Below are 9,354 nucleotides of genomic sequence, written 5' to 3'. Positions count from 1 at the left end.
TGTGCAGAGCTAAGTGCTTAAATTAAGCTATTGCCTGCATCAAAGCATCAACAACTATCTAGAATATATTCCTCTGGCCAGAACCCATCCAAAGGGTTACAATCAAAGAAAAACTAGAGAGCAGTCATAACCTACTAATACTAGTGAGCTGGATTCTCAAACTAGACTCAGGATAGCGTACGTAAAAATTAATCCTATTATTTTCCAGCGTTTTCATTAAAACATGCAGCAGGCATATCTCATCATTTCCCACCACTTACAGGTTGTAGAATGGTTAGTTTGGTCAAGTCCATGACTAAAACTCTACTTGCATCTAATAGATAATGTCTTATCCCCTTGTACTGACACCTGGTTTGAAAGACCATTGTGGAGAATTTTAGGATTACTTCGAATCAGCGCTAACAACATGTTAGCATGTTGCCTTGTTCTGGATTTTTACTGTACTGGGGATAGGTACAGTAAGACAGGGAGAAGAGGTTAAGACAAGAAAGACCCTGTCTGACAAATGTATCCTTTTCCATGTCTATACTTCTGATTGTGGTGGGTCCTCTATGTTGATTATATTTTCTGGTAGTTTTGTGAGTTTTTTTGTGGTCTCCTGTTATTGGAGACTCCCAACCAATTCCCATGATATAAGTGCTGCTTCCACTGACTCACTACTCCAGAGTTCCTGGCTTTAGAACCAGTCTCTTTGAGGATTTCTTTTTCCTTTGAGAAAACCTCTTGGGTGACCCCATGCTCAGAATATCTTATAATCATTAAATATTATGTTTCTAATATATAGATTTTTATTGTAGTAATATCTGTAACAATGCATTTGATATTATTACAGTATTCATATGTACAGTTCAGTTACATTAATTATTTTAATTCTGTTCAACCATCATATTTATTCATTCCCAAATTATAACACCCTCCTTAACAGAAGCTTAGGATTCCCTAATTGTTGAGTCCTCTTTACACCTTCCTTCAATCCACTTCAATGAGTTCTCTGTACATTTTCCTGCAATATATTTCACATAAGTGGGCTTCTATACAATATTTGACATCTTGAATGACTTTTTTAATTAAGCATGATATTTTCCTTTAAAAAAAACAGATTCATTGGCACTTCATCCAGATATCATGCAATTCAATAGTCCAACCATATCAACAAGAGTTGTATAATCATTACAGATTGTTTATAAGCCTTCCTCCAGTCCTGATGCTACATTTTTCTTCTTCTAATCCAGCTTGATGATTTTCTGAGCATTCAGATTGAATAAGTATGGTGAGAGGATTTATCCCTGATGCACATATTTCCTGATTTTAAAACATTCAGTGTGCCCTGGTTCTAATTGCACAACTGACTCTTGATCCATGTACAAGTTCAATATGAACACAATGAACTCTTCTGGATTTCCCTTTTTTTTTTCAGGGTTATCCACAGTTTGTTATGATTCACACAGTAAAATTCCTTGGCATAGTCAATAAAACACAAGTAAACAACTTTCTGGTATTCTCTGCTTTCAAGTAACATCCATCTGACTTCAAAAATGATATTCCGGGGCCCACATCCTCTTCTGAATCCAGGTTGAACCTCTGGCAGCTCTCTGTCAATGTATTGCTGCAACTATTGGATGATCTTCGACAAAATTTTACTTCCTTGTGATATCAATGATACTGTTCAATAATTTGATTATCTGTTGGGTCACCTTTCTTTGTTTGGAAGGAGTACTCATATAGATCTCTTGACCAAGTAACTGTCTTCCAAATTTCCTGACATAGATGAGTAAGCACTTGCAGTGCTTCATCAGCTTGTTGAAACATTTCAATTAGTATTCCATCAATTCCAGGAACCTTGATTTCAGCTAATGCTCTCAGAGCAGCTTGAACTTCTTTCAAGACCAATGGCTTTTGTTCATATGCTACTTCCTGAAATGTTTGAATGTCAATCAATTATTTTAGGTACAATGACTCTGCGTATTCTTTCCATCTTCTTTTGATCCTTCCTGCATCAATCAATAGTTTGCCCCCTAGATCTTTCAACATTGCAATCCCATGCTTGAATTTTTCTTTGGTTCTTTCAGTTTAAGATATTCTAAGTGTGTTCTTCATTTTTGGTGTTCTAACTCTAGGTCTGTGCACATTTCATTATAATATTTAATTTTGTCCTCTCCGGCTGCCGTTGGAAATTCTCTGTTGAACTCGTTGACTCCATGATTAAGAGTAAATTTTGGGGTTTCTTCTGACATCCACTTTGATCTTCCTTTCCTGTCTTCTTAATGACCTTTTGCTTTCTTCCTGCATAATGATCTTGATGTCCTTCTACAGATCTTCTGTCCTTTGTGTTAAATGCAGCATATCTGCTCATAAGATGTTGTTAAAAATCAGGTGGACTTGACTCGAGTTCATATTTTGATTCTTGTGGAGTTGTTTTAATATTCTTCAGCTTCAAGTACAGCTTACATATGAACAATTGATGGTCTGTTCCACAATCAGCCTCTGGCCTCATTTTAGCTGCTGATTTTGAGCTTCTCTGTCATCTCTTCATACTGTTGAGTGAAGGTAATTTGATTTTTATGTATTCCATCTGGAGAACTCCATGTGTATAGTCATCATTTCTGCTGTTGAAAAAAAGAATTTGCTATAAAGAAGTTGTTGGTCTTGCAAATTTTCATTATGTAATATCCAGCTTCATTTCTATCACCATGACCATATTTTCCAAATCCTGGTCCTTCCTCTGCTTCCCACTTTTCCATTCCAATTGCCAAGAGTTAAAAATGTATCTTGATTGCAAATATGATAAACTTCTAACTGAAGACATTGGTATATTTCTTCAATTTCTTCATTATTAGTTTTCATGGTGAGTGCATAACTTTTGATAATAATTATATTGATTAAATTTCCTTAAAGGTATATACATATAATCCTATCATAGATAGCATTGTACTTCAGATTAGATCCTGAATTATCCTTTCTAACAATGAATGCAACTCCATTCCTCTTGATAGGTCATTCCTGGCATGGTAAATCTTATGATTTTCTGACTCAACTACCAATACCAGTCCATCTCAGCTCACTAACACCTAGGATATCACTCTTTATGTATCCCATTTCATTTTTGTTGACTTTCAATTTTTCCTAACTTTATATTTGTACATTCAAAGTTCTGATTATTAGTGGGTTTTTGCAGCTGTTTCTTCTTACCTTGAGTTGTGCACTATCAGCAAACAAAGACGCGGAAGGCTCCAGTCCTACAGGCTTTACTCTATTCATGTCACTTTGAGAACGTAGATCCTTGTCACTCACATTTTTGCATGCCTTCCCTCACAGTTACCATCCTCTAACATGATTTCTGACAATATTCTGCTCCATTCATTATTTATTCACTATCTGACAATGTTTCAATTCTATGCAACTCAATCCACATATAAAATCTGAAAAAGAGATAAAAATAAGTTTTAATTGGGTTGTTGGCTTCCAATAATGGATAAAATAATTTTAAAAAGAATGTAGTTGTTTTATTTTTCCCAGAGCAATCCCAACACAGAGAATAAAATACGATGGTCTTATTTTCAGTGTAAGAACTCTATTCATATAGTCTAAACAGAGAGAATAAAAAGTCTATGCATACATATGACAAATTCAAAACACAAACCCATTGCTATAGAGTTAATGTCTAATCATATCAATCCTATATAGGATTTTTATGACTTTAAATATTTACAGGAGCAGAGAGCCTCATCTTTCTCCCTTGGAGTGGTGCTAGGTTTGAACCACTGACCTGGCAATCCAATGCTTACTTCACAGAACCACCAGAGATCCCATACATATGTATAGTCATTTAATTATAATATATGTGTGTATATAGGCACATATAATTTTAAAATCTCTGAAGACTTCATTGTGTGGGAAATACACAGCCCCTTAGCTGCCATTGAGTCTGTTTCAAACCCTATGTACAACAGGATGAAACAAGGCCCAGTTTGGCACCATCTTCACAATTGTTCTTATATTTGAGCTCATTGTTGCAGCCACTGTGTTAATCCATCTTGTTGAGGGCCTTCCTCTTTTTTTCTCCCCCTCTAATTTACAAAACATAATGTCTTCTCCAGTGACTGGTCTCTCTTGACAATATGTCCAAAGTAGGTGAGATGAAGTTTTATTATATTTCCCTGTAAGGAGCATTCTGGCACACTTCTTCTGAAGAAGTATGATTTATTTGTTCTTTTTGCAGTCTATGGTACTGTACTTTCACTATGGGACTTTCTTCACAAGCACCATAATTCAAACACATAGATTCTTCTTTGTGCTTCCTCATTCAATGTCAAGATTTCACATACATATGTGGCAATTGAAAATACCATGACTTGGATCAGGCGGACCTCTTATCAGTGGAGGGATACAAATAATTCAACAACTGGTTAGCTGCCCTAATGACCATTTGAAGTAGAAAAAAAAATCATACTGAAAGGTCATTTATTATCTCACACAGTTAATGCTTAAATAAGAACAATAAAATAAGTATGCTAGACTAGATTATAAGAAAGTTTTTAAATATTAACTAAAAATGCTAAATAATCACTGACAAAAAACAATAAAACTGTTATTTAAGATGTTTTTGTATTATTTCTACTTCCAGTAGTTTCCTCTTTTGTCTGAGCATCAGGCCAATTAGACAATAGTCATTGTGTTTGATACGTTAGAAACAGGGAGGACATGGAAGATGGTGCCAAGATAGAGTACCCTGCCTAGAACTTCCCTCACATGGCCCAGGTATTGACAAATGAGGAGACCAATTCTGAGAATTTGGATTTAGATTTTGGACCTGGATTCTCAGTACTGCAGGAATATTTTAGACCTCCCTCTCTGATTTTCACCACAGGCGAACAGTGGTTTCATGTCTCCCTAGTTCAGCGGGGTCAGTGGGATGGCAAGTGTCAGCCTCCTCCCTTCTCTAGTCCTTTAACCCACCAGCTTGGGAGAAAATCCCAAGCCAGACAGCTCCCCAAGTGGAGCCCCTGGCCCTATGCCTTCTCAGACCACTGGAAGCCTTGGATGCTGGAGCTCATGGGGGGACAGAGCTTTCATAGCTTCACTCCCTTACATGTTCCCCTCTCCTTGCTCTCCTCACAAGAGTGCAGCCCTAATGGACACCAGATCTCCCAGAACCTCCCAGATAACTCAACTGGGGGTTCCACTGCAGTAAAATAGGAACACAGCTTGATCTCTCTAGGGGCTTCAAGAGTATTTTAGAATATTTCCCCTTTTCTATTAAGGAAGGAAACCACCAAACTCTTTTTCCCACCAAAGGAACTGGGACTCAATATTCCAGTGTTTCTTGGGGGTTTCCCCTTCACTACCTAGCATGTGGCTGACACTGGAACTTACTGTCCTTAGCAGGACATTTTCCTGATTGGAAGTCTGTCACACCGCCACCCCCACTCCCTCCAATAGCCTATTTCCACCCTGCGTCCCTGGAGTGAAGGGCAGAAAATACTGAGTGGTGCAGAAACGCAATACTGCTCAACAATATAACTCGGACATTTCCGTCCTTGAGAACAGGAAAACTGTGTGCCACTGAAATAAGGGCCTTCTGCAATAAACACGATAACAGATGGGCTGCACTCTCCCTATATAATATACAGGGTTAATAAGTGACTCATAGATTTCTCAATATCTCTCTCACCTACTCCAACCACTACCTCACGACCCTGTCCCCCCACCTCAGTAACCCACACTCTCCCATAACTTACTGAGTAATAACACACCTCTTATAATCCTCTCTCCCAGCTCACCAAAAATTACTATATTTAACAGGAAGGCTTCCTGTGATTAATACCACCACTTAAAACCAACTCTTGAGCACCTATCTCCTATTCCTCTTATCTACCCAACTATCACTCCCTCCTCATCTTCACACAATATGATTTCAAGCTCCTATATGATCCTCCTCTAGCCTAAAGAGCCAACCTCTTCCCACGTACACAACCCAGAAGCCTTTGCCTCATCTACAGCTCAACCACTATGCAGTGAAAACAGCAGCCATCAGCAGCTACCACAGTAAATCAAGAGGAATAAAAGTCAACCACTTAAGAGCACCCAGACCCAATGGAATACACAGAAAAAGAAGCCCTTGGATTGCCAGATGGAGAATACAAGAGATGCCATGACGTGAAATAATATTCACATTATTGGGGGGACTGAGCAGGAATAAGTCTACAGCTAAAATAGTAAGTGAATTCTTGGAAGAATATTTCCCCAATATCACAAAGGAGGAGTTGATAACCATCTAGGAAGCAGAGAGAACAGCAAATAATTTTAAACCCCCCAAAAAACACATCAAGACAGAGAGTAGTCAAATTATCCAACTTCAAGGGAAAATAAAAAGAATTCTGAGAGTAACTAGAGAGAAAAAAAGCAGTCACATACAAAAGTAAACAGATAAGAATAAGCTCAAGACTCTCAGCAGAGACCATACAGGAAAGAAGAAATTGGAGCGACATATTCCAAAAATTGAAAGACAAAGTTGAAATCCAAGAATCCTTTATCCAGCAAAGCTATCCATCAAATTTGAAGGACAAATAAATGTTTTCTCAAGCAAGGAAATATTTAGAGAATTCATAAAAACAAAAACAACATTACAAAAATATTATCTATTTACCAAGCTAACGGCAATCAAAAAAGCAGGCATGGAAATATTCATCTCAGACAAAATAGACTTCAAGGTATGGCATAAGGAGATACCAGAATGGACATTACATGATGTTCTAGGGATCAATAGACCTAGAACATATAAGATCCTAGAAATTCATCAAACAAATCCTCAAAGAAATAAAAAGAGAAATTGCCAGGTCAATAATAATAGTAGGAGACTTCAATACACCATTCTCAAACAAATATAGCTCAACAGGTAAGAAACTCAATATAGAAATGGAAGAGCTGAACAACACAAAAAACTCAACCTCCTACATATTTACAGAACTCTGCAAGCAACATAAAAATATATACAGATACACTCCTCTCCAAGACACATAGCTCATATTCTAAAATAGACCACATGCTGGGCCATAAAGCAAGAGTGAGCAAATTCAAATGCATAAAGATCATTCAAACCATCTTCTCCAACCACAGTGCCATAAAATTTGAAAGCAACATAAGAAAGAATAAAAGAACAAACACTTGGAGACTCCACAACACACTACTCAAAAAAGACTAGGTAACAGCCCAAAGAAGAGATGAACTTAGGAAGTTCCTAGAAACAAATGAGAATGCTAACACACATACCAAAACCTATGGGAAACAGCAAAAGCAGTTATCGGAGGTCACTTTTTAGCGATGAATGCACACAGGAAAAAAGAGGAGAGACCTCTTTTTAACACCTTTAAATAACACCTTATTACAAAACTTCCAACAACCAGAACAGAGTCAACAGCATGAACTTTTCAAAAGCAAAAGAAAAGAAATCATAAAAATTAGAGCAGAAATAAATGACCTGGAAAACAGAAAAACAATGGGAAAATCAATAAAACACAAAGTTGGTTCTCTGAAAGGATCAACAAAATCAACAAACTAATACCAAACTTAGCAAAGGAAAAAAGAGAAGACAACAAGATCTAGAATTAGAAATGAAACAGATAGAGTCACAACAGATCCAAATGAAATAAGATTTAAAATGCAGTATTACAAAAGACTGTATTCCAACAAACTCAATAATCTGGATGACATGGACAAATACTTCAAAAAAATTCTCTTCCAAAATTAATGCATAAGAACATTAAAAACTTGAACAGATCAATACCAAAAGAAGAAATAGACAAGTCATCAAGAAATTCCCAACCTAAAAAAGCCCAGGTTCAGATGACTACACAGAATTCTACCAAGTATTCAGAGTATCCAAGAGCTGACACCTACCTTTCAAAAACTCTTCCAGAATATAGAAAGGACAGCATACTCCCAAACTCATTGTGTGAAGCCATCATCACCAAGATACCAAAACCAGGCAAGACCCCTTACAGAGAGAAAGCCATCCCTCACGAACACAGATGCAAAACGCTAAACAAAATCTTGGCTAATAGAATCCAACAACATATCAAAAAGATAACACATCATAACAAAGTGGAATTCATGCCAGGGATACAGGGATGGTTAAAAATCGAAAAACAATTCATGCAATCCACCACGGTAGCAAGAAAAGGGATAGAAACTTATGATTACATCAATTGATGCAGAAAATGCATTTGACAATATCCAACACCCATTCCTAATAAGAGCTCTTAAGAAGGTAGGAATAGAAGGGGAAATCCTCAGCACACTAAAGGCCACATATGAAAAACCAATAGCAATATTACACTCGGTGGAGAAAAGCTGAAACCATTTCCACTGAATAAGGAAACCTGACAAGGATGTCTCTTATTCCCACTCTTAGTCAACATTGTGCTGGAAGTCGTAGTCGGTGCCATAAAAGAACGGCAAGAAATCAAGGGAGTACAGCTGGGCAAATAAGAAGTGAAACTTTCACTATTTGCAGATGATATGATTTTATATAGAGAAAATACTAAGGTGTCCACAACAGGATTGTTGTAAACAATTGAGTTTAGTAGAGTCTCAGGATACAAGATTAACAAGCAGAAATCAATTGGATTCCTATATACCAGTAATGAGAATACAAAAAAAGACCTCAAGAACACAATACCAATCACAATTAGCCACACGAAAGCTGAAATGCCAAGGAAGAAACCTAACCAAAAACCCCAAAAGGCCTGTACAAAGAAAACCACAGAACAGTATCAGAAGAAGCCAAAGGAACCTACAAGAACCAAAGAATATCCCATGCTTGTGGATCAGAAGACTTAATATTTGAAAATGTCAGCACTACCTAAAACATTCTACGAATTCAATGCAACCCCTATCCAAATCCAGCATCATTCTTCAAAGAAATGAAAGAACTAATTACCAACTTCATATGGAGATGGAAGAAGCCCAGGAAAAGCAAATCACCCGTCAAAAGAACAAAGTAGATGTTCTTGCACTTCACCTCAAAACCAACGAGGCAGCCACAGCTGCCAAAAAAATATGGTGCTACTATAATGATACCTACACAGACCAATGGATCACGACAGAAAATCTAGAAATAAAGACATCCGCAGAGAGACAACAGATTTTTTTAAATCTTCGTTTTTATTGTAGGCTATAAGATTTACTTTTTAAAAAATCATTTTGTTGGGGGCTCGTACAATTCTTATCACAATGCATACATACATCCATTGTGTCAAGCACATTTGTACATTTGTTGCCATCATCATTCTCAAAACATTTGCCTTCTACTTGAGCCCCTAATATTGGCTCCCCATTTTCCCCATCCCTCCCCAC

This window comes from Echinops telfairi, unplaced genomic scaffold, assembly GCF_000313985.2.
Source record: "Echinops telfairi isolate 266 unplaced genomic scaffold, ASM31398v2 ScPeMD7_7475;HRSCAF=8513, whole genome shotgun sequence".
Lineage (NCBI taxonomy): Eukaryota > Metazoa > Chordata > Mammalia > Afrosoricida > Tenrecidae > Echinops > Echinops telfairi.
This window is presented reverse-complemented; position numbering follows the sequence as displayed.